General features: G+C 39.8%; 1 protein-coding gene across 5 annotated transcripts in view; it reads left to right on the top strand.

Moving 5' to 3' along the window:
- Positions 1 to 25,578, top strand: part of tjap1 (tight junction associated protein 1 (peripheral)) — a 180,187-nt gene that overhangs the window by 16,614 nt on the left and 137,995 nt on the right. For all 5 annotated transcript variants that reach the window (XM_073056210.1, XM_073056209.1, XM_073056207.1 and 2 more), the window contains exon 2: positions 5,701 to 5,744. The gene's annotated coding sequence lies outside the window, so the exon portion shown is untranslated. The remainder of the gene's footprint in view (positions 1 to 5,700; positions 5,745 to 25,578) is intronic.

The following is a 25,578-nucleotide window of genomic DNA, read 5'->3' as shown; positions in this document are numbered from 1 at the left end:
TTACTGACTGGAATGTGCTTTGTAAACCATGTGGGGAGGACATTAATTGACTTGCTGATTGCATCACTAGCTAAATTAACTCCTGATAATACCAGCAAGGACTGGTCGCTGCTTTCCTTACAACAAACCATGAGTCAATACTAAAGGCTCTTCTCAACCACAAAAAAGAGAGCCTTTGGATCAGGAGATAGGGAGGAATTGAAACGTGCTGAGGGAGATAAAGGAGGTCAAGGGATTGGATTGTGTGAACCCAAGGTCCTGAAGGAGTGTGCAGAGCAGTTGTGCGGAGTTCTCCAGTGCATTTTTAATCTCGCAGCCTGGAAAGGGTCCAGACAGTGTGGAAAACATAATGTGTCGTCCCAGTACCCAAAAAGGGCCAACCAAAAGTCTTGAATGATTACCTTCCAGTGGCCCTGACCTCACATATCATGAATAGTGAGATAGTATTTATAATTATCTGGATAGACAGGATCTGATTAGGAGTAGCCAGCATGGATTTGTGCGTGGAAGGTCATGTTTGACAAACCTTATTGAATTTTTTGAAGTAGTTACGAGGAATGTTGACGAGGGTAAGGCAGTGGATGTAGTCTATATGGACTTCAGCAAGGCCTTTGACAAAGTTCCACATGGAAGGTTAGTTAAGAAGGTTCAGTCGTTAGGTATTAATGCTGGAGTAATAAAATGGATTCAACAGTGGCTAGATGGGAGATGCCAGAGAGTAGTGGTGGATAATTGTTTATCGGGATGGAGGCCGGTGACTAGTGGGGTGCCTCAGGGATCTGTTTTGGGCCCAATGTTGTTTGTAATATACATAAATGATCTGGATGATGGGGTGGTAAATTGGATTAGTAAGTATGCTGATGATACTAAGGTAGGAGGTGTTGTGGATAATGAGGTGGGTTTTCAAAGCTTGCAGGGAGATTTATGCCGGTTAGAAGAATGGGCTGAACGTTGGCAGATGGAGTTTAATGCTGAGAAGTGTGAGGTTCTACATTTTGGCAGGAATAATCCAAATAGAACATACAGGGTAAATGGTAGGGCATTGAGGAATGCAGTGGAACAGAGAGATCTAGGAATAACAGTGCATAGTTCCCTGAAGGTGGAGTCTCATGTAGATAGGGTGGTGAAGAAGGCTTTTGGAACGCTGGCCTTTATAAATCAGAGCATTGAATACAGAAGTTGGGATGTAATGTTAAAATTGTACAAGGCATTGGTAAGGCCAAATTTGGAATATTGTGTACAGTTCTGGTCACCGAATTATAGGAAAGATATCAATAAATTAGAGAGAGTGCAGAGACGATTTACTAGGATGTTACCAGGGTTTCAGCACTTAAGTTACAGAGAAAGGTTGAACAAGTTAGGTCTCTATTCATTGGAGCGTAGAAGGTTGAGGGGGGATTTGATCGAGGTATTTAAAATGTTGAGAGGGATAGATAGAGTTGACGTGAATAGGCTGTTTCCATTGAGAGTAGGGGAGATTCAAACGAGAGGACATGATTTGAGAGTTAGGGGGCAAAAGTTTAAGGGAAACACGAGGGGGTATTTCTTTACTCAGAGAGTGATAGCTGTGTGGAATGAGCTTCCTGTAGAAGTAGTAGAGGCCAGATCAGTTGTGTCATTTAAGGTAAAATTGGATAGGTATATGGATAGGAAAGGAGTGGAGGGTTATGGGCTGAGTGCGGGTAGGTGGGACTAGGTGAGATTAAGAGTTCGGCACGGACTAGGAGGGCCGGAATGGCCTGTTTCCGTGCTGTGATTGTTATATGGTTATATGGTTAATACCCTAGAATTGAATTGAACTGACTTTATTACTTACATCCTTCATATACATGAGGAGTAAAAATCTTTACGCTATGTCTCTGTCTAAATGTGCAATTATAGTACTTTATAGTAAATCTTATATACAACAGGATAGTCAATATAGTATCGAAAAACAGTTGCGTCAGCATGAATTAATCAGTCTGATGGCCTGGTGGAAGAAGCTGTCCCGGAGCCTGTTGGTCCTGGCTTTTATGCTGCGGTACTGTTTCCCGGATGGTAGCGACTGGAACAGTTTGTGGTTGGGGTGACTTGGGCCTCCAATGATCCTTCAGGCCCTTTTTACACACCTGTCTTTGTAAATGTCCTGAATAGTGGGAAGGTCACATCCACAGAAGCGGTGGGCTGTCCGCACCATGTTCTGCAGAGTCCTGCGATTGAGGGAAATACAGTTCCCATACCAGGCAGTGATGCAGCCAGTCAATAGTGCCCCTATAGAAAGTTCTTAGAATTTGGGGGCCTATACCATACTTCTTCAACCGTCAACCTAGAGAGGCAGGTCCAGGCTCACCTATGTGCCCTGGTCTGTTCAGCCTTGATCCCCTGTGGTTTGTCTACCAGGAGCACACTGAAGTTGATGATGTTGTCATCTACCTGTTGAACAGAGCCTACTCCCATTTGGATAAGAGGGCTGCACTGTGTTTTTTTGATATCTCAAGTGCTTTCAATACCATATAGCCTTCATTGCTGGGGGAAAAGCTGCGTTCAATGCAGATGGGTACTTCCATTGTATCCTGGATAATGGACTACCTGACTGGCAGACTACAGTTTGTGTTGCTTCAGAGCTCTGTGTCAGCACTGGGGTCCCTTCCTGTTTACCTGGTATACCTTGGACTTTGGATACAAGACTGAGTCATGTCATCTGCAGAAATGACTCAGCAATAGTTGGGTGTATGATGGGAGGATGAATACAGGGCCCTGCCAGGGGAGGACTTTGTCAAAAGGTGCAGGCTGAATCATCAGTAAGACAAAGGAGATGGTGATGGACTTTAGGAAGACTTTAGTAACATGTAGATGTGTCCAATGGTTGGGAGGGCTTTACCTGTGATGTGTTGTACCTTTTTAAGATTTTCTATTCAAAGGCATTGGTGTTTCCATACCAGGCCTATAAGCAGTCAGTCAGTATACTCTCCACTGAAGTTTGCCAAAGTTTTAGATGTCATGCTAAATCTCCACAGATTCCTAAGGAAGTAGAGGCATTGCCGTGTTTTTATTTACTTGTGTGCTGGGTGCAGGGCAGGTTCTCTGAAATAGTGACAACCAGGAATGTAAAGCTACACCTCTGGTCCTCCTCTGAGGATTGGCTCATTGATGAGTGAGAGGTTGCTGTTATAACACCATTCAGCCAAATTTTCAATCTCCCACCTGTATGCTGATTCATCACCTTTGATTAGGCTCACAGTGGTGTCATCCTCAAAACTGAATGCGGCATTGGAGCTGTACTTAGCGACGTAGTTATAGGTGTAAAGCGAGTAGAGCACGGTGCTAAGCACACAACCTTGTGGTACACCTATGTTGATAGAAATCGTGGAGGAGATGTTGTTGTCATTCGGAACTGACTTGGTCTACAAGCAAGGAAATCCAGGATCCAGGAGGTATTGAAACCAAGGTTGTAGAGCTTATTGATTAATTTTGAGGGGATGATGGTATTAAATACTGAGCTGTAGTTGAAAAAGAACATCCTGATGTATGCATCTTTGCTGTCTGTATGTTTCAGGATTGAATGAAGAGCCAGTGAGATAGCATCTGCTGTGGATCTGTTGCTCCAGTAGGCAAATTAGAGCTGATCCAAGTTGCCTCTCAGGCAGGAGCTGGTATGTTTCATCACCAACCTCTCTAAACACTTCATCACTGTGGACGTAAGTGCAACTGGCTGATGGTCAGTGAGGCAGGTCACCACGCTCTTCTTGAAGCCTATTTGAAGCAGGTAGATACCTCACTGTCGAAGTGAGAGGTTAAAGATCTCAATGAACACGCCAGCTAGTTGATTTGCACAGGTCTTTAGTACATGGTCTGGTACCCTATCTGGTCCAGATGCTTTCTGTGGATTCACCATCCTGAAGGCAGCCTGCATGTCAGCTTCAGAGACTGAGCTCACAGGATCATCAGGGCATGTGGGGTTCTCAATGTTTTCTCCATGTTCTGACAGTCAAAGCAATTAGAGAAGGCTTTGAGCTTATCTGGAAGTAAGTCCTGCTATCTCTACATGTTACTTCATTTAACTTTGTAGGAGGTGATAGCATTCTTGCCCTGCCATTGCTGTTGAGCGTCCTTTGTTAATTCAGGTTTGTCCTGGAATTTCCATTTCACCTTTATGTTCTCTTTTTGGAGATCATTCCTGCATCTCTTGTAGCTTTTTTAGTTCTCCAGACTTGAATGCCTCTGGATCTCATAGTTCATTTAGGGTTTCTGATTGGGGAAGACACTGAACGATTTAGTGGGGACACAGTCGTCTACAGCTGTCTTAATGAAGTCTGTTACAACCATGGTGTATTCATTCAGATCTGTACATGAGTGCTTGAGCATGGCCCAGTCTCCTGACTCAAAATAATCCTTTAATCGCTTCTCTGCCTCCTGCAACTACCTCTTTCTTGTCTTAATCTCTGAAGCCTTTCTTTTTAGGCTCTGCCTCTTTGCAGGTAAGAGGAGACAACCAAGTGATCTGATTTACTAAAATGTGGTCTAGGCAAGGAATGGTAGGCATACCTTATGTTAATATAGCAGTGGTCTTGGATGTTGGGGCCTCTGTTGCTACAGGTTATATGCTGGTGATAATTGGGCAGTATTTTCTTTAAGCCTGGTTGAAATCTCTGACTACAAGTTGAAATGTGTCAGAGGGCTGTTTCTTGTTTGGAGACAGCATTCATGCACTGGAAGACTTAGATCCCTCCAAAATGTTATTTATTTGCATTTTCTATTTAGAAAGTTAGAAAATAGAAATGCTGAAGTTCACGACCTCATACTTCCACACAGAAAACTCCATTTGCTGGTTTTTCAGCTTTTACTCTATCTAAATCCAATTCCACAATAACAATGTTCTTATCACAACATGCCTTTTCATATATTTTAGTGTTATTGGAAACCTTTCATTTTGTATCCCCTCCAAGTCATCAATATACATAAAAAGACAATTGAGAGCCAAGAGTTGGTTCCTTGGGGATTACTCCCCAAATTATATTCCTTAATCTACTAGTGATGATTTAAAAAAAAAATCAAGGCCTTTTATTGTTTTGTTAACGTTTGCATCAAAGGTTATAGAAATGTTTTGATAGGATTTAACTGAAGTACATTTGTGCCTGCCACCCATTGTCCCTGGTTGCACGCTTCTTCCTCTCTTGGTGCCTTGACTGTGGTTGCACTTGCCCTCCTACTACTACTCCCTCATTCTGGCTTCTTATGAAATTGAATAGGGTTTAACCGAATTCATTCCTTTCTAGTTTCATTGATTTCTGAGTAAAGTGTCCATGGCTCTTCCAGCAGCTCTACTCAATGCTCTCTCTGATTTGGGTAAGTAAGTTCTGATAATGTTCAGATGGATGCTGGTCTTTGTTGTGGAAATATCAATAAAAATTGTGCAGAGCAAAAATGACTTAATTTGAGACCCAGTGCTATAGTGCAGATGATGTTGGTTGTCAGGATTGTAATCTAGAGAATGATGGATTATGTTAAAGAGAAACTGAAGAATGAGTTGGGAGAAGTGTAGGTAGAAAAGATTGCAGATGCTGGAATCTGGAGAAATACATGAACTGCTAGAGAAACTTAGCCAGTCATGCAGCATCTGAGAGTATATTTCAAGCAGTGAATGTTACTGTTGAGTTAGTGAAACTGTTATGGTGGTTAGAGGCATGCAGTAACCACTCTTCAATTTCTGTTCTCTTTCAGGAAAAACTAACTTTTTGATCCGGTGGGTTTGACACCTATGAACAGTAAGTCAAGCAGTTTGTTATATTCAGAGGTGCAATTTACAGTATAATTTGGGGTTTGCTATTGGCTTACTTCAATGGCATAAAAATTGTAAATGTCACATGCTCTCAATTTAAATGACTACAAGTTATTTCTCAATTCACAAACAAAAATCTGCAAGTGCTGGAATCTGAAGTAAAAGCAAGATGTTATTGATACTCACCAGGTTAGGTATCACTTTGGACAGAGGAACAGAATCAAAATTTTAGCAGTCATTGTCCTGAAATATTGGACTGTTTTTTTTCTTTCTACAGATGTTTGAGCAACTGAGTATCCCCAGCATTTTCTATAACTTTTTCAATGACAGTATTAAAGGAAAAGTAATTTATTTGATTGGCTTGTTTACAGTTATGGAACTGATCACATTGTGATCAATTTAATTTAGAAAATCATATGCAAAAGTAAGTGGTGTTCATCAGGTTTATTGGCATTATTTGTTTGTCTGAAGTGTGTGTATGTGCCTTTGTGTTGACGGTATGATTAACAAAAGAGTCCTGTGTTGTAAACATGATGAGCATTTAGTTAATCAGCTCTTCTGATTTTAGCAGATTAGGATTGCCTGACATCATATTAGCATAGTTTTAACACAGTTCTGTATAAAGAGAATTGGGAATCAATGTCAAATTATCATTGATTAAAATTTAGTGCAACTTTTCAATTCACGGAGGGGAATTATTTTCAGTGATATTTTTCCATTATCAATTTAATGTACATCAGAAATAGAAATCTTGCCAAGGGGCTATCCTGTAAGGATGGCCATGAAATTGATGAGAAATGTGTTAGTACATTGAAATTCTGAACTCAGTCACATTTGTTTATCTTTCTGCAATTTACTCAATACCAATCAAAACATCAATGTAAAGAGTACATCTTTACTACCATGCAATGGGAATTTGTTTCAGATAAGACATGAAATGATAGAAAGTTTACAACGCAGGAGGAGCTGTTCCATCATGTCTGTGCCAGATGAAAAAGACTGTCAATCTAATTCCACCTAGCAGTTACTATAGATCGTAGCTTTTCAAGTTCATTACCAAATACATTTAACTGTAATAAATGTTTCTGTTTCTTTTGATGTTTTGGGATGAGTTCTAAATCCTTGCAGTTTACAATGATTTTGCTGCCTCTGCAACTGTTCACTCTATCACCCTATATACATGAACAACTGGAAGCTGGTAAGTGTAGAATATTTAAGTTTGCTGATGACACTAAATTGAGTGAAAAAACATTGTGCAGAGGATGCAGAGAGATGTAGATAGGTTGAGTAAATGAGCATGGGTCAGGCAGATTGACTACGTTGGTAAATATGAGGTTGTCCATTTTGGAAGGAAAAATCAGATTATGTAAATGATGAAAGATTGCAGCATGTTGTTCAGAGGAATAGGAGTACTAGTGCATGAATTGCAAAACGTTGGTTTGCAGATGCACCAAATAACAAGAAGAAATAAAATATTAGAGGATAGAATTCAAGAGGTTATGCTGTAACTGTGCAAGGTAATGGTGAGTAGTGCAAGTGGTTTTGCTCTCCTTACTTGAGAAAAGATATATTGGCTTTGAAGGGGAGGTTCACTGGGTTGATTCTGGATAGGAGAGGTTAGTCAGTGAGAAGAAATTGAGTCCTGAATTATACTTGCTAGAATTTAGAAGAATGAGAGGGGATCTTATAGAAACATAGTACTTTGAAAGGGATATATGGTGGTAGGAAAGTTGTTAACACTCAAAGGTGAGATGAAAACTGGAGGACATGGTGTCAAGATTCGGGGGAGACGATTTAGGAGGAGATGAGGAGGACCTGCTTTTCGTAGAGAGTTTCCCTGCAGAATTCTCTGCCCAGGGAAGTAGTAGAAGTTAACTCATTAAATATATTTAAGATAGAGGAATTGAAGTATACGGAGAAAAGGCAGGTGGGTGGGACTCAGCCACGTCAGATGAACTGTGATCTTGATGTAACAGGTTCAACGGGCAGTTAACCTATTCCTCTCTTTCATTTGTTCTCATTTGCCCAGTCCCTCAAACTGTCTAAATTCCACTGGCACCTCAGTGCCCCCAATAACCATCCTGCTTTGTTGTCTGCAAACCTAAATTTAAATAAAGGAATTAAATCTAATGTTCTAATTGCCCATTTTAGCTCTTTAGTTTGAACATATGTAGACACTCTTGAACCAACACTGAGTATCCATCTTCGCATGATCTGCCTGCATATCTCTTCACTTAGCTCCTGCTAACAATTGGGAAGCCTAGAGTATACTATGTAGGGAAATTAATGGGGCAAGAGAAATAGCATTATAATAGGAAGAGATTTCAGTTTCCCCAGTGTTAAATGGGATGGTCTTTGCCTGAAACTTTTATATTGTAGAACATTTATTGTCCTTATAGTTAAGGGGCAGTGTAAGCTTAATCTTGGAGGATGTAGTTTGTGACTGTAGGACTACTTGACTAGTAAGCATATGAGTTTCAAGGTAGATATGGAAAGGATCTGTGAATTAAATTTCTGATTTGGGGCAAGAGAAATTTCACCCAGTTTGTCTGCTATAAGGTCAAGTGATGATTTCCATTTAGATCCTATAAATATGGTATGAAAGTTCTACTTAAATGAAGACAAAATGGTGATCTTCAATAGTTATGTTAAAACAATTTGGTTATTGGTATTAGTTTCATAAACTGGTTGGAGTAGTTGTGAGAATAGTTATTCTCATTGCAGTTCATGAAGGAAGCTTGCAGCTTAATCTATTGTAACATATGAATTTAATTTGTGACTCATGTTTTATATGCACATGAACTATTTCATGGTATAGGGAGAGGCAAATTTAGGAGTAGTTTTGAAAATGGACTTTGTTCCAAGAAATGGCTTATTGCTGTAGGGATTTTAGTTATGAAGTGTATTACAGATAAGTCTGGACCTTGGTACTTGTGAAGCTGAGGATTATTTGAATTGTACAGATTACAATAAAAATCAACAATTCAATTGACTCCTTAATTTCATTAGTCTGAATTTTTAATACCTAATGAAAAATGTTAATCTGTACAATGCTTACTTTAGGATTACTACTTTAATGTGCTTGTTTCAATAGGAATTTACTTTGGGCATTATTCTCAAAATCATTTGAAAGAAGTCGAGTGGACTGAGATGAGAGTGATGGAATGTAGAAGTAAACAGAACAACAGTTAGCCTGTCAGCTACATGTTCTGAAAAGCGTAAACTGCGTTACAGTATTTTTATTTTTTAAAAAAGTCTTTGCTTTTCCTTATGCTCATAATTTATATCTCCTCTCTTTGACCTTATTCCTCATAATTTGGCAGCATTGTCCCAGATTTTGCACCAAACGATCATCAATGTGGAAGCATACTGGACGACTGCAAAACCCTTAATTTTTTTGTATTGAAGTCCAGCAGAGAGATGTTCATTGGAATTTGGACTTGAACAATGAAACAGTTTCTCTCAAAGCTGACAAGTAATTCAGCATGTTCTACTTAAAGCTGTCCAATACCTTCAGTTACCTTTGCTTTTAATGCACAGTTTTACTGGGTTTCACGGGTGAATGAATATATGGGGACAATTTCTTGTGTCCTTCCAGATTTCAGAGGTAGACAAATCACAGCTGTAATAATGCTTCTTTAAAAAGTTAGTTGCATTTTTATTATGGTATACATTTGTACAAATTTTACAAATTGTATAAAACAGTAGCATTAAAAACAAGCTGTAATAAATTATGTATTTTATTGTGAAATATTGGTATGATTTGGCTTAAAGATTGCCTTAATAAAAATTGTAGATGTTTTTTTCTCATTGCATTTTTCAGGTGTTAATGTGTAGTAGGTGTTGTTAATACTGATGATTTACTGTTAATGTGTTGGCACATTTGCTAACCAAGTTTAAATAGATGCTCACATTTTAGCAGCATAGTTACATTAAATTGGTTACCCACATGTTTTCTCCTTTAATTCAGAAAGGTATTGAATGGTATGAACTTTCAACTTGTTAGCTTTTGTAGTTCTCCACGTGATGAGTTATGGGCTCGTAATTTGGAGCAGGAGAGCCATATTGAACATATCAGATAGTTGTCAGAATCACATAAATTTCCATCATTCACATTAACTGGGTTTTGTAGGACATGGATACTAGGTGTATTTATTATATGACTGGAAGTCCTAGAGCTGGTTGTTCATTAACACCTTGTTGAGGGAGAGCTCAGGAAAGAGTGAGGTGGAATATTTTCCCCCAGTATTTAAAATTCTTTGTGTCTGTAAAGCACACTGCTACTTTGAATGATTCTCAGAATCAGGTTTAATATTACTGGCATATGTCATGGAAATTGTTGTTTTGCAGCTGTAATATATTGCAATAAATTGTGATGATAATAAAAACTATAAATTGCAATAAGTATATATAAAAAGGAAAATTAAATAAGTAGTGCAAAAAGAGAGGATTAAAAAGTACTGAGGTTGTGTTCAGGGATTCATTGTCCATTCAAAAATCTGATGGCAGAGGGGAAGAAGCTGTTCCTGAAATATTGCATGTGTGTCTTCAGGCTCCTGTACCGCCTCCTTGAAGATAGCAATAGAAGAGGGCATGTCCTGCATGATGGAGTCCTTAAAGATGGATGCCGCCTTTTTGAGGCATCACCTTTTGAAGGTGTCCTGAATGCTGGGGAGGCTCATGCCCATGGTGGGGCTGATGGAGTTTACTACTTTCTGCAGCTTTTCCCAATCCTGTGCAGTGGGCCCTCTGTACCAGATGGCGATGCACCCAGTTAGAATGCTCTCCATGGTATGTCTGTACAAATTTGTGAGTGTCTTTGGTGACATACCAAGTCTGCTCAAGCTCCAAATGAAATATAGCTGCTGTCATGTCTCTTTGTAATAAGTACAATGAGAGTAATGAGAGTAGAGCAGTGGTCTGAGCACATATCCTTGAGGTGCGTCATTGTTGATTGTCAGCAAGGAGGAGATGTTATTTCTGATCCACACAGACTGTAGTCTATTGGTGAAGAAGTCAAGGATCCATTTGCAGAGGGAGGTACAGAGGCCCAGATTTTGGAGCTTGCTGATTGAAACTGAGGGTATGAATGTTGTTGAATACTGAGCTGCAGGCTATAAGCAGTAGCTTGGCATAGGTATGGCTATTGGCCAGGTGATCCAAAGCCAAGTGGAGACCCAATGAGATTGCATCAGCTTTAAACCTATTGTGGCAATAGGCAAATTACAGCGGGTCCATGTATATGCTTAGGCGTGAGTTGATTCTAGCCATGACCAACCTCTCAAAGAATTTTATCATAGTAGATGTGAATGGCTTTGGGTGATACTCACTGAGGCAGCTCACCCTGCCCTTTTAGGGCACTGGTATGATTGCCAACCTTTTGATTCAGGTGGAAACCAATGACTGCATCAGTGAGAGATTGAAGGTGTCCTTGAGCACCCCAGCTGGTTGGTTGGCACAGGTTTTCAGAGCCCAGCCAAATACACCATCAGAGCTTGAAACCTTGAGGTTTCACCCACTTGAAAGATGCTGGTCTCCAAGACAGACATAGCAGAATTACCAGATACTCCAGGGATTCATACAGATGTAGTTTTATTCTCAATTTCAAAGTTTGCATAAAAGGTGTTAAGCTCATCAGTGAGTGAAGCGTCACAATCATTCATAATGTTAGGTTCCGCTTTGTAGGAAGTCATTGCTTGCAACCCCTGCCAGAGCTGACGTGCAACTTCAATTGTTGTTTTTCACCCTTGAAGTAGCCTTCTATTGGTCGTACCTGGACTTGTATAGTTCTCGATCACCGGTCTTGAATGCCACAACTCTAGCCAACAGCAGACTATAGATCTCATGTTTCATTCATAGCTTTTGGTTTGGATATGTCCAGTTTGTTCTTGCAGGCACATACTCGTCCACACAGGTCTTGATGAAGTCAGTGAAAACTGTGGCATATTCATTCATACTCGAAGATGAGTCCCTGAATATTGTGCAGGCCATCAACTCAAAGCAGTTCAGTAAGTGCTTCTCCACATCCCTTGACCAAACTTTGTTGGTCCTCACCATTGATGCTGTGGTCTTTACCCTCTGCCTATTCAGTGTGTGTATAGAAGTATAGCCAAATGAACAGACTTTCCAAAGAGTGACTCGGTAAGTGTTCTTGATGGTGGCATAACAGTGGTGAATTATGTTGTCACCTCTGGTTCCGTGGGTGATATGATTGTGGTAGTTGTTCAGAGACTTCTTCAAGCTGTCCTGATTGAAATCTGCAATGATAGGGAAGGCATTAGGGTGTGCTGTTTTGTGCCTGCTGAGTAAGTTGCTCAGCTCCTCCAGTGCCTCCCTGATGTTGGCCTGAGGTGGAATGTATACCGCTACCAGGATGACAGCGGAACACTCCCTCGGCAGATATAATCAAGGACACGACTCACCCAGCCAACACACTTTTTGTCCCTCTTCCCTCCGGGAGAAGATTCAGGAGCTTGAAGATTTGTACAGCCAGATTTGGGAACAGCTTCTTTCCAACTGTGATGAGACTGCTGAACGGATCCTGACCTGGATCTGGGCCGTACCTTCCAAATATCCGGACCTGACTTGCACTACCTTACTTTCCCTTTTCTATTTTCTAATTATGATTTATAATTTAAATTTTTATTATATTTCGATTTGTACTTCAGGGAGCATGAAGCGCAGAATCAAATATCGCTGTGATGATTGTACGCTGTAGTATCAATTGTTTGGTGACAATAAAAGTAAAGTAAGTTAAGTATAACGGACAACATTTGACAGCTGATGAAAAGAATATATTTTTACATTATTGTATGCCTTCCCTCAATTCTGGCCCCTTGATTTTCCAGTTTAATTGCTTGTATCAAATCTTTTCTCGACAATAATTTCTGTCTTTTGAGTATTGGATTTTGTTGTGTGAATGCTTGAAATGTGAAGGGATAATAGACTTGAGATATAGACTGAAAAAGAACTGGTAACACTCTTGTAATTTCCATCTTTTAAAGGAATTGTTGAAACATTAACATTTGAAATGTCTAGTGTGCTTTGTATGTCAAAGTTTTCACCCTCCAAGTTGCTGTACTGTAAAGGAGACGAGTTATGTAAAGTGCTCTATATCCCAAAGGTGAACTCCTTTTAGTTGTTGCAGCATGGAGGGTAGAAAGCATCTTGCATAACCTAATTTGGTTGAACACCTTAGTTAGATTTTTATCGTAAAACACAATGCCATTGCTTCTTCATGTTAATGTGTGGGAACCTTTGAACATCCTGAAGTCAAAATAGTTTCTCATTCATCCAATGTCAATAAATGGGAAAATTTCATTAACAAAAATAGGTCTCTCGAAAGTTAAGGATAATTTATTAGTAAATAAAAACAAATTGCTTGTCTTAATTTTTTTTAGCAAGTGCATTGTGATGATTTATACTTTGAGGGGTAGGTTGAATTGAAAGTGAGCTCTTTGGTCTGCATTGATTTCTGTGCTTCTGCTCCTAGCACAGTGCCTTTCTTTGACAAATTAGTTTTATTAATGCAGCTAAGCTGAGCATTGAGCATCATTCTTGATTTTGTACTTTGGACCATGCCTACTTGGAGAATTGGATTTTCAATCAAATCCTCTAATATTTGGTGCACTTCTGGGAATCTGATTTTGTTCTTTGGCCTCTTGAGCAAATTATTTTGTCCTCACTGAGGAAAATGTAGTGCAACAATGGCAAATTATGTGCTTTAAATACAAAATTTATGAGAAATATAGGGGACATTTTGAAGACTTAAAGCAATCTTAAATGGAAGAGGCTCACTCTGGACTTCAATCACACAGAGAGCATATGAATAAAAACAATTGTATTTAGTAATATGTTTAACATCAAACAGGAAAAGCAAACTAATCAGATTCCTGTATAGAAAAAATACACCTGTGACCACCAGGATTAAAAACCTATTTAAAGATACAACTAAATGTCCATAAACCTTTCTACCAGGGACTTGAATTTTTCTTGATAGCATATGGTACTGCTGATAAAGTCACAATTTATTACCCATACTTGGTTATTCTTGACAAGGTGGTAATGAGCTGCTTTTATAGAGCACTATAATCCTGTCAGTGATGGTACTCCCAGAATATCAAACACAAGAGATTCTGTAGATGCTGGAAATCTTGAGCAACAGACAAACACAATGTTGGCGGAACTTGGTAAGTCAGCCAGTATCTGTGGAAGAGAACAAACATTCAAGGTTTTGGGCCAACACCTTCATCAGGACTAGAAAGGAAGGGGACAAAAGCCAGAATAAGAGGATTGGGGGAGGGGAAGGAGCACAAGTTGGCAAGCGAGGAATATTGTTAGGAGGGTGCTCCAGGATTTATATCTAGCTACCAAGACTGAAGGTCAATATACTTAAAAGTCTCAACCACGAGGAGATCTGCAGATGCTGGAAATTCAAACAACACACACAAAATGCTGGTGGAGCACAGCAGGCCAGGCAGCATCTATAGGGAGAAGCACTGTCGACGTTTTGGGCTGAGACCCTTCGTCAGGACTGGCCTGGCCTGCTGTGTTCCACTAGCATTTTGTGTGAGTTGTTTGATACTTAAAAGTCTGAACTTTTTGTGACTTGAAGGTAACCTACAGTTGAATAGTGTTTCCATGCTTCTTGGGCATTGTTGTTACATTAACCTAGGTAAATCAGTGTAGTGCTATTTGTTTTTTTGCACTTGGGCATCCTGTTGTATCAGTGGTGGTGAGAATGAATATTTCAGGATGACAGGGTGGCAGTCTAGTGGAATGCTTTGTTTTTGATATGTTGTGTGTCATTGAATTTGCAGGTAGACAGAAGAATGCTTCTGATGTGCATTGTAGATGGTGGAAAGGATCTGGAGTTTGGGGGGTGTGGGTGAAGTAAAGAAATGGGAAGTTGATAGGTAAAAGAGAAGTGGGTATCTGATGGGAGAGGACCAAAGGTTATGGAAGAAGGAAAAGGAGGAGCACCACCAGAGGAAGGTAATGGGCAAGTAAGGAGTTATGATGAGAGAGGAAAAATGTGAATGGGGGAGAGAGATAGCATTACTGGAAGTTCGAGAAATCAATGTTCATGCCATTAATCAAGCTGGTTAGACCTTGGAACTGTCCAGAGAAGCAGAGTGATATTCTGAGATTGAGGTGATTGCCTTCCAACAATCACAATCATCTTTTTTGTGAGGTATGACTTGAAGTCATTGGAGGGCTTTTCCTCTTGATGTCCATTAACTTGTTTTACCCAGGCTCCTTAACATCACAGTTGATCAATTGCTTGCCATGGTGTCAAGAGCAGTCACTCTTGCCTCACCTCTGGAACTCAGCTCTTTGGTTCATGTACAGATTAAGTTCAAGTGCACATTAGGATGATGCAGTAACGTGCTTTATGGTACCAGTGACCCAGGTTCAATTCCCACTGCTATCTGTAAGAAATTTTAATCTTCTCCCATGACCACTTGGGTTTCCTCCCACAGTTCAAAGATGTACTGGTGGTAGGTTAATTGGTCATTGAAAATTCTCCTGTGATTAGGCTGGGGTTAAGTCAGGGAATTGCTGGGAGGCGCAGCTTGAAGGGCCAGAAGGGCCTACTTTACGCTGTATTAATAAATAAAGTCTGTTACAAAGTTTGGATTTGAGTGATTTAGTGAAACTCAAATAAGACATTGGTGAGTAGTTGATGGTACTTTCTATCACTGTAGATGATTGAGATTAGGAAGTATTTAATGGGTTTGGATTTGACCTGATTTTAGTGAACAAAATTTACAGGGCATAAAATAAGAATTAATCAGCAACCGAAGAGAAATTGGTCTGGTGTCATTTGGAAGCAGGTTAAGATTACAAATGAGTCAAGTTTCGAATGCAGGAAGTTTGGCAAATAAAGTTAGTGACTTGTAAACAAAAGTAGTCCAGTGATCGTGTGGATAGCCAGAGACTTTTCCCAGGGCTGAAACGGCAAACACAAGGGAGCATAGTTTTAAGGTGCTTGGAAGTAGGTACAAGGGGGATGTCAGAGGTAAGTTTTTCACACAGAGAGTGGTGGGTGCGTGGAATGCACTGCCAGCAAAGGTGGTGGAGGTGGATACAATAGGGTCTTTTAAGAGCCTCTTTGATAGGTACATGGAGCCTAGGAAAATAGAGGGCGATGCAGTAAGGAAATTCTAGGCAGTTTCTAGAGTAAGTTACATGGTTGGCACAACATTGTAGGCCGAAGGGCCTGTAATGTGCTGTAGATTTTCTATGTTATATGACTCCCAAGAGAATGGGACAGGAAATACTTGATCAAGGAAATGCCAAGGGAGTGAATAGGTATTTTACTTTAGTCTTTAAGAAATGTTATGATCATACCATTGATCATGAATAATGCCAGGCTGGGATTAACTGCATCGTCATCATTGGAGATTTAGTATTGAGGAAAACAATGGGTTTAAATGTTGATAATTCCTTTGGTCAAGAAAGTTTGCATCTTATTTGCTTTCTAAGATTGGTAGTTGAGACCTTAATCCCATTATTAAGCATACATTAAGAATTTGGTTTCAGTTTTGTAGATTCTGAGTTTAGTAATTTTGTTCTTTCTAGTAAAATCCATCTGAATTATTTTTTAAACCATCAATTTCCGATCAGACCTTTTTAATTTGGAAAACCAAAGGAATAGTAACTTTTTTAGATTTGTTTATGGGGGATTGTTTAATGTCTTTCACTCAGTGGACAAATATGACCTATCTAATGCACACTTTTTTAGATATTTACAAATTAGTAATTTTCTACGTAGTTTACTTCCAAATTTTCCCTCTGCTTATTCAACCAATAAAGTAGATACTCTTTTTCAGGTTAAACCATTTCAAAAAGGACTGACAGCTATAATTTATAAATGGTTATTGAATTTATGTATGTTATCTAACAATAAAGCTGCGTGGGAATTGGAATTTTGAGAGTCACTCTCAGATAATGGGATAAAATTTTTCATTTGTTAAGTACTTCATTTATTTGTGCCTGTCATTCCTTGATACATTTCAAGGTAGTGCATTGGGCGCATATGTCAAAGGATAAATTAGCCCGTATCTTTTCCAATATTAATCTATTTGTGCCAGATGCAATATTGAGGTGGCTATTTTAACACATATGTTTTGGTCTTGTATCAAGATGCATAACTTTTGGAAAGAAGCCTCTCAAACTTTATTAAAAGCCTTGAATTTGGATCTACAACCGAATTTACTTACAGCAATTTTTGGGATCATTCCATCGGAAGCAGGATATATTCCTGTTTCCACTCAATGGGTGGGCTTACCTCCATTATGTCCTGTTTAAATTTAGAGAAAATAAGAAGTTGGACATTTGATACATCCTTTAAATTTGAGGGAACTTGGCGACCTTTTATTCAATATTTTCATGTGGTTTGATTTATGGCTCTTCCAGTTACCACCTCGAAACATTGGATTTGATCAGAAGGTTTTTCTTTTTTCTTGATTTCGCTCAGTATGGGCTGCCCAGTTTCCCTTTTTTCTCTTTTTTTGTTTTTTTTTGTTAGTGGGGTTTTTATGTATATAAAAAAATTATAAAAGTTTCTTTATCTTTTTTCTTCTTTTCATGTAATGATAAGAGGTGAATCGATTATCCTGACGAAGGGTTTCAGCCCGAAACGTCGACAGTGCTTCTCCCTATACATCCTGCCTGACCTGCTGCATTCCACCAGCATTTTGTGTGTGTTGCTTGAATTTCCAGCATCTGCAGATTTCCTCGTGTTTGCCGTTTAAATCGATTATCTCATTCTTTATTACATACTATTAGATTAATACTATGTATGGTCTTGATAATGTTTATTTTACCTTTTATATGAATTGTTATTGATATAGATATTTGAGATAATTCTCTGTGTGTGTGTGTGTGTGTGTGTGTGTGTGTGTGTGTATAATATATATATATAAATAAAATATATATATTACTCTTTTTTTAATTAATAAAAAGATTGATAAAAAAGTTTGCATCTTAGGTCCCAAACAAAATGGTGACAGATGGTGGCTGCATTTGTTGTAATCTTCCAAAGTTCATTTGGCTTTGAAGAAGGCAAGTTAATGTGATCGCTGCCTATGACACACACCTGTTTGAAAAGGGAAGACAGAAAAAAAGTAAAGTGGGCCAATTATCCCAATATACATTGTTGCGAAAATGCTTAAAACAATTATTTCAGAAATAATAGTGCATTTAGAAAAGCATAATGTAATCAAGCAGATTAGATCCAGCATAGCATTGTGAAGCAGAAATTGAGTCAGAAATATAATGAACCTATTTCAACATTTCCACAGGATACAGTTCAAATCTTTGATAGCTTAAATGGAATTCTTCAATGAGTGAATGTGTTTCTAGTTGAGTATGTTTCTAGTACGGTATGTTGCTGATACTTATTGCCAGCTGCACCAATGTGTGTTAGAACTGAATGAGTTAAAAATCCTGAGCACAAATCTTTGGAAAGTACTTTGATTTCCACTTTATGAATGCCCATGTAATAGGGCATTAGTCACAGTCTATTTCTTTTAGTGGTAATCATCCTTTGTGCTAATATTACTAAATCCTGGCGAAATACACTGCCAAATAGTTAAGAGTAAAGGCACTGATTGAGCTTTGTAGTTGTCTAGAATGAAAGGATGCAGACATGCTACCTGATTTGGGATTGCTGCTGCTTCAGATCGGGATCTTGTTGCTGCCAAGAGTTGAATGCTGACATTCTTTGCAGTCCTTGATCAGATTAATTTTCAGGGTTAATTTTTTTTTCTTGCTTCAAAGAAATTTGTAGGGATGTTTCAATGAAAGTACTTTTTGGATCTCTTTACAGGAAGTCTTAAAATGTACGAAGCAGAATCTCCCATCCCTTCAAGATGATAAGTATGGGATTATTGATAACAGGCACAATATAACTAACTCCAGATAATATATGCATCTGTAAAGCTTAACTGTCCTGAAAAATACAGGACCCAAATCATGGACAAAAGTGCTGTTCAAAATCACCCTGAGTTACAGGGAATGGTTGACCAGGCTAGGTTTTTAGCAAGTATCTCTAGAGATGGGACTTGTTAGCCCCTCGCTAACAGCCACCCGACTTGGCGGTGAGAAAACGACTGTTCTCAGACTCCACATGTCTATGGTTGATATGACTTGGGTCCTACCAAACCCGGGAAGTTGGGATATCTTGCCCATCTGATTTCCTCCATGCAGTTGCCCGTTGGCAAGAAATAACAGACCGTACACTGCATAACATCTCCTCCTTGCTGACGATCAACACTGGCGCACCTCAGGGGTGTGTGTTTAGCCCACTGCTCTACTCTCTATCTACACATTACAGTGTGGCTAGGCATAGCTCAAATACCATCTATAAATTTGCTGTTGATACATCCATTGTTGGTAGAATCTTAGATGGTGTCGAGAGGGCTTACAGGAATCAGATATGCCGACTAGTGGAATGGTGCCACAGCAACAACTTGGCACTCAACGTCAGTAAGACAAAAGAGCTGATTGTGGAATTCAGGAAGGGTAAGACGAAGGAACACATACCAATCCTCAGAGGGATCAGAAGTGGAGAGAGTGAGCAGCTTCAAGTTCCTGGGTGTCAAGATCTCTGAGGATCCAACTTGGTCCCAACATATTGATGTAGTTAGAAAGAAGGCAAGACAACAAATACACTCAAAAACTTATTTAGTTGTATCACGGAGAGCATTCTGAGAGGCTGCATCACTGTCAGGTATGGAGGGGCTATTGCACAGGACTGAAAGAAGTTGCAGAAAGTTGTAAATCTAGTCAGCTCCATTTTGGGTGCTAACCTACAGAGTACTCAGGACATCTTTCGGGAGTGGTGTCTCAGGAAGGCAGCATCCATTATTAAGGACCTCCAGCACCCAGGGCATGCTCTTTTCTCACTGTTACCATCAGGTAGAAGGTACAGAAGCCTGAAGGCACACACTCAGCGATTCAGGAACAGCTTCTTCCCCTCTGCCATCCGATTCTTAAATTGACATTGAATCTTTGGACAGTACCTCACTTTTTTAATATACAGTATTTCTGTTACTGCACGTTTTTAAAATCTATTCTGAATACGTAATTGATTTATTTTGTTTATTTTTTAATTATTTTTTCTCTCTGCTCGATTATGTATTGCATTGAATTGCTGCTGCTAAGTTAACAAATTTCATGTCATATGCTGGTGATAATAAACCCGATTCTGATTCTATAATTATAAAGACAGTACATTTATAAATTTCAGCTTTATCGAGCAGTTAGCAGGAAAAAGAAAAGGGGAGTAAAAAGGGCCATTGCAGTTGATCCAGTCCAAATGTGCACATAAGTTGGAGCTCATCTTGAAGTTATCTTTTTACCTCGTGCAGTGGACCCACACTCTGTGTGAAACCTCGCACCACCTTCTGAATGTCACTTGAAATCCACCTCGAACAAATGGGCTCACCCAAGGGAGTATTGGTCCTTCCTCCTTGAAACCATTCAGCTGCACCAAGCACTTTGTGCATCAGGGATGGCATCCTCAGTCATTTTCCTTCCTGACTTCTCCCAGCTCCTGCCAAAAGGACCTCAGTCCACTCCAGTGTCCATCACTAAAACCTCTCAGCCCGGTCTGACACTACATTCCTAAGCATGAACATCTCAACCCCTTACCTTTTGCTCAAACTTAAACATGCTGAAAGCTGAACAGACAGCTCTTACAGAACTGCTAAAATGAAATACCTAGAGCATAACAGTAAAAATCTTAACCAGAACATTAGTTTTTATTCCTTGGAACATATGTTGGAGAATGAGGGGTAAGGGCACTTTAGAGAAATGTTTAAATTGTGAAAGCCACAGGTAAGGTGGATGACAAGTCCTTTCTCCATGGAAGGGGAGTCCAAAATTACAGGGCAGAGGTTTCGTGCGACAGGGAAAGATTTACAAGGGACCTGTCAGGCAACCTTTTCACGTAGGCTGAGTATATGTAACAAAATGCCAAAATATTGATAGTCAGGTACAATAATACCATTTAAGAAGCACTTGAATTAGTACATGGAAGGTTGGGCTTAGAGGGATATGGACAAACACAGGGGATTGTCACAAACTGGGTGGATACTGTGGTCAGCACAGAGTCATTGGGTTCATACAGTATTTCTCTATACTGACTCAGTGACTCTCTCCATGTGCTTATCTTGATGGCTTTAAATGCTACTAGTGTATGTGTCTCAATCACTTTCTGAGCTCATTCTAAATAGGCACTACCCTTTTTGCTGTGTTTTCCCTGGTACCCTTTTAAATCTCTTGCCTCTGATTTTAAGCCTATGTCCTTTCATATTATTTCCCCTGACCAAATGGCTTCTGCATGCCCTGACCCACTAATCAAGAACCTATCAACTTCTGCCTTAAACACACCCAATGATTAGGCCCCCACAGCTGCCTGTGGCAAGGAATTCCACAGATTCACCATTCTCTGGCTAAAGAAATTCCTCAGCTGTTCTGAATGGACGCCCCTCTATTCTGAGGGACAGAGTCTAGCTCTCTGTCCTAGACTCAGCACATTTAGGAGCATCCTCTCCACAACCATTCTGTCCAGGCCTTTCAATATTCGATAGTTTTCATGAGATTCTCTTCCCCCTTAATTCTTCTAAATTCCAGCGAGTATAGGCCCAGAGTCATCAAACGCTCCTCATAGGATAACCCTTTCATTCCCAGAATCCTTCGAGTGAACCTCAATTGCATTCACTTCTGCCCCTTGACACTTTCAAACTTCCAGCCTACTGCTTGTTTCTTCCAAAGTAAAGCCAAATGCAAAATACTTACAGTCGGCCCTCCTTACCCGCGGGTTCTGCATGCATGGATTCAACCAACCACGGATCAAGAAAACCCGGAAGTTCTCTCTCCAGCACTTGTTGTTTGAGCATGTACAGACTATTTTTTCTTGTCATTTTTCCCCTTAAAAAAAAATACGGTATAACAACTATTTATATACCATTTACATTGTTTTAGGTGTTATAAGTAATCTAGAGATGATTTAAAAGTACAGGCAGTCCCCGGGTTATGAACGAGTTCCGTTCCTGAGTCCGTCTTTAAGTCGGATTTGAAGTCGGAACAGGTGCATCCAGTATTATGTAGCCTCAATTAGTAAAACGTTTGTCTTAGTATATAGTATATATTTTACCTTTCTATGCATATAAAACACTTAAGAAACATGTATTTCAATAATTAAACCACTGCGTTGCTTGGTAATAATTGTAGCTTTCATCGGGGCAGGGCCTTTCAAATGCTCCATTAAAATTGTTCTGATCGTTGACCGACTGTAGTCTAATGCTTTTCCAATGGCTGATAGCGTTTCACCTCTTTCCAATCGCTTTATTTTCAATTGTGATTGTGATTATTTTTGTGAACAGAAACACTGTGGATTCAGAGCTGCGCCTGGTCCTAAAGTCCACCGCACTGATCCAGGTTAAATAAAGTTCGGGGTTCCACTGGGTCCTAAAGACCACCACATTAAGACAGGTTAAATAAGGGACTTGAACAGCCGCGTTTTTTGGTATCCGCGGTGGTGGTGGGGGGGGGGGGGGGTCCGGAACCAATCCCCTGTGGATAAGGAGGGCTGACTGTGTTTAGTTTGTCCACCATTTCCTTGTTTCCCCATTTCTACCTCTCCAGTGCCATTTTTCAGAGTCTGAAATCTACCCTTGTGTCTTTTACTCTTCATATGTCAAAGAAACTTTTGGTGTCCTCTTGTATTATTGGCTAGCTTGCCTTCATATTTCATCTTTGTTTATATTCAGTATTCCTGACCGCAAGGTATTTCTGAATGATATAAAAGGAGGAGTCTTGGTAATAATTTTTTATTAAGGAAGGTATTAAAAATATTGAATGACTTGAGGCATGAAAGACTTGAGGATACTTTTTGGAATTCTGGATTTGCTTTTGGGGAATGAAGCTGGGCAATTAAAACCAATATAGTAGAGGTAGTGATAATTCTGTTAGGTACAGCATGGCTATGGAGAGTGACATAAAGTAAAGGTTCTATATGGATGGTCGCTCTGGGGGCTTATTGTCAAATGTCCTCTGAGGTGACACACAAAATGCTGGAGGAGCTCAGCAGGTCAGGCAGCATCTATTGAAGTTAATGCAGTCAATGTTTCAGGACGAGATCCTTCATCAGCACTGGAAAGGAAGGGGAAAATGTCTGAATATAAAGGTTGGGGGAGGGGAAGGCAGGCAAACTAGAATTGAAGGGATTTTGTGTGAAAGATTTGAATGCTTGCTTTTTTCCGTATATGCTGCCTGGCCTGCTGAGTTCCTCCAGCATTTTGTGTGTGTGTTGTTTGAACTTCTAACATCTGTAGATTTTCTCTTGGTGATAGGTAAAGTTGGGTAGATAGGAAAGGATTGGAGAAGAAGGAATATGATAGGAGAGGAGATTGGACCATGGGAGAAAGGGAAGAATGAGGGGCACTGGGGGAAGTGAGAAGCAGTAAGAGGCTAGTAATTATGGAATTAATTATGGTAATTTTTTTATTTTCCTCTTCCCCTTCCTTCCCACAACTTTTCCCCACTCTGGTCTCTGCATCTGCAGAATCTTGTGTTCATGATTTGCACTCTAAGGTGTTGGATTGGATCCTGTTGCACAAGTCTTTTTTTATTCATTTTAACCTGTGGGCCTCAAACAAAAGTACTGTTGACTACTGGTAGGAAGTCGAGCTGTGTGGATGCGGAATGAAGATCAGATTAAACTGGACTGAAATGACTTGTATAGCTTGCTCAAGTGGTCTGCACCTTTGAGCTTCTGCTCTTTCTCCTTGCATTGTAAACTTTGTCTAAAGGACATTTGCAGGCTTCTGTACGGTGTATGTGCATCCAGAGTATTAGACTGTAATATCAATGTGGTGGTCATTGAGTTTTCAGGCACCAAAACAGACTGTTGATTTTTCCCCTATCTTATCCTTTGCTTTATTTGCATCTTCATCTTTGCCTTGCCGATTTAAGTGCCTGTCTAAATGTGTCTTAAATGGAGCAATTGTATCTGATCCTCCACCTGCTCTGACTGCGCATTTGAAATAACTGTGAATGGGTGAAATCCAAAGAAAGGTTCTTCTCAAAGTGCCCTTTGAGAGTTGTAGGAGCAAATTTGTCTGCAGCCAGAACTTGTTTCCTGGCAGGTGATGTACTCTTTTTCTTATTTGTAACATTCAATAGCCAAAATTGATCTTTTATGTTGCACAAAATTGCTTTGTGAGTGGTCTAACTTGATGCAAGTAGGCAAGGGTACTTTGATTTTTCGTTCTTTGCAGATTCTATGCATTTTAATATCAGTGGATATGCTTAATTTGTGTTTTCCTCAACTGTGTGAAACTTTGATCCTATTTCTAAGAGAAGGGATTTACAACAGGAAATATATCGTGTTCCAGCCATCACTGAAGTGAGCCTGTCTGGCCTATCATAAGTCTGAAGAGTAGGAGTAGACAATGGTCTTCGAAGCTCTAAGATCAAGGCTGATTTGATAATTGGCATCGACTCCATTTTTTTATTTGTGCGTACTGCCGTTATGATGGCTGCAGTAGGGAAGAGTTGGTCACTCAACTCTTTGCAGATTGTGGATTTGCTTAAGAGGGTGTGGAGATGGATGCAAGGATATGGTCCCAGTTTATCCCCAACACCAATGAAACAGTTGTACAAGCTTGTTCCTGGGATGACACTGAGACAGGTATTTAGTGCTCCTGGAAGGGTGAACAATGTACTTTGGTCTGCCTGAAATTTGTTTGTTTTCCAGCACAGTGCAATGTCTAAAGGAATCCTGCCAACTAACTTGGTCTCGGCTGCAGGTGTATGTATTGAAGGAAGCTCTTTGAAGCTCGGTGCAGTCAATGCTAACGGTCTGTGGGGAAGGATCACCGTATTGGTTCTATCCACCACTTCATAGTGATGGAGAGTTGGGTGGGGAAACCACTAAAGAGAAAGGTATCATCTTGGGTTGTGTTGTGGCAATGTGCTATAGTTGTTTTACACTATGTAATGTACTGACCAAGAACATAAAGGGATTTTGCACTACTTCTTCCTTGAGTATATTTTCTTTTATCATGAATAAAATTTATATTAATTCCTGTTTATTGCCTTTGATCTTCCTATAGCCCAAATATGTCTCAGTTCTGAATAAAAGTACTTAATGACACAGCTTCCCAGGTCTATTTTTCAAAAATTCTCCGCTTCCTGAGAGAGAGAATTCTTATCTCAATTTTCAAATTCACATCCCTTTGAGACAGGTGCAGAATTAGGCCATTTGGCCCATTGAGACTGCTCCGCCATTTCATCATGGCTGATCCAATTTTTCTCTCGACCCCAATCTCCTACCTTCTCCCTGTATCGTTTCATGTCCTGACCAATCAAGAATCTATCAACCTCTGCCTTAAATATTCATAAACTATACATTCTCTGCCTGTGGCAAAGAACTCCACAGATTCACCACTCTCTGGCTGAAGAAATTCCTCCTTGTCTTCATTCTAAAAGGAAGCCCCTCTATTCTGAGGCTGTGTCCTTCAGTCTTAGACTCTCCCACCATAGGGAACATCCTTACCACATCCACTCGATCAAGGCCTTTCATGACTCGATAGGTTTCAATGAGCTCACCCCACATTCTTCTGAATTCCAGTGAATACAGGCCCAGAACCATCAAATGCTCTTCATTTGACAAGCCATTCAATACTGGCAGCACACACAAAATGCTGGTGGAACACAGCAGGCCAGGCAGCATCTATAGGGAGAAGCGCTGTCAACGTTTCGGGCTGAGACCCTTTGTCAGGACTAACTGAAAGGAAAGATAG

Source organism: Hemitrygon akajei, chromosome 9 (assembly GCF_048418815.1).
Source record: "Hemitrygon akajei chromosome 9, sHemAka1.3, whole genome shotgun sequence".
Lineage (NCBI taxonomy): Eukaryota > Metazoa > Chordata > Chondrichthyes > Myliobatiformes > Dasyatidae > Hemitrygon > Hemitrygon akajei.
The sequence above is the reverse complement of the archived record's forward strand: the minus strand, read 5'-3'. Positions and strand labels throughout refer to the sequence as shown.